The following is a 1,349-nucleotide window of genomic DNA, read 5'->3' on the forward strand; positions in this document are numbered from 1 at the left end:
TGTGTGTGTGTGTGTGTGTGTGTGTGTGTGTGTGTGTGTGTGTGTGTGTATGCATGTGTTTAGCAGCCAGAGGACCACAACCTTACATGCCATCCCTCAGGAACCATCCACCTTGTCTTTTGAAACAGGTTTCTCATTGTCAGGAACTACATGAATCGGCTGAACTGGCTGGCCAGTGAGCTCTAGGAACACACATGTCTCCATGTCCCCAGTGTAGAAATTATGAACATGTGCTGCCACGCCTGATTTCTTTTTTTTTTTTAATGTGGCTCTGGGAGTTGAACTCAGGTCTTGCACAGTAACCACTTTACAGAGTCGTTCTGCTAGCCTTTAAAAACCTCTTTTTTTGTTTTTTGTATCATCTATGTGTTTCAGATTAGTAAAAGCTTTAGGGCCTTTACATAGAAGCCCTTCTTCCTATTGCTCAGGTAGAAAATGGAGCATGTAGTCTCAAGTTCCCAGTTATCCTGAGCCTGCACTTAGGTTCATACATGCACACATTCATAACACCCCCCCTACACACACACACACACACACACACACACACACACCATCATCACCATCACCATCATCACCATCACCATCATCACCATCATCACCATCCAGGAATGCATAACAGTCCTATCATCAGGTAATTATCTTCCTGCTAACTTTTCCCCTCAGAATTCCCTTCCTGTCCTTCAGCAGCTGCTCCTGGTTCTAGGAGCCCCAGGGCAGCAGACCTGCTCAGTCTCTCCATCCTGCCTCATCTTGCCCCTATAAAGACACACTGCCCTGAGCTATACAATTTCCAGAACAAACATGTAGGATGCTTTACAGCCCAGCCCCGTCCAGGAGCAGAAAGCTACCTCTGTCCCAGTGGCTGTCTTGTTAATTAGTATCTTATCAGCCAAGCAGGGCTTGCCCAGACAAACAGGGACTATTTTTACCCAGGCTGTCATTGTACAGGTGTGGCCAACCACGCAGCCAGAGTCTCCTCAGTCTTGTCATCTAACCCAGGATGCAGAGAACATTCAGGTGTACCTGGCTGAGCTCAGACACCTGTGTGATGACCAGCCTGGGTTTTTCACACCGCAGGGGCGAATGATCCTCAAGGGTTAGTAATCAAGCCAGGCAGGAGAGGTTACAGGGTCAGGATTCCTGGGAAGAGAGGACCATTAAAATGTGCACTTCCTGAGGACGGTAGAGGAAAAGTAAGCTGGGGAAGGGGGGGACTAAGTGGTTCTGCAGAGCTGGTCCCATCCCCATGGAGGGGCCCCTCTGGGTCACCAGGTCACAGCTCCCACTGCTAACCAAATTGTGTGAAGGTTTTGGTCTCTGGGAGCCATGCTTCTGTCCAGCCCTTGCAC

Source organism: Mus pahari, chromosome 1 (genome assembly GCF_900095145.1).
Source record: "Mus pahari chromosome 1, PAHARI_EIJ_v1.1, whole genome shotgun sequence".
Taxonomy (NCBI): domain Eukaryota; kingdom Metazoa; phylum Chordata; class Mammalia; order Rodentia; family Muridae; genus Mus; species Mus pahari.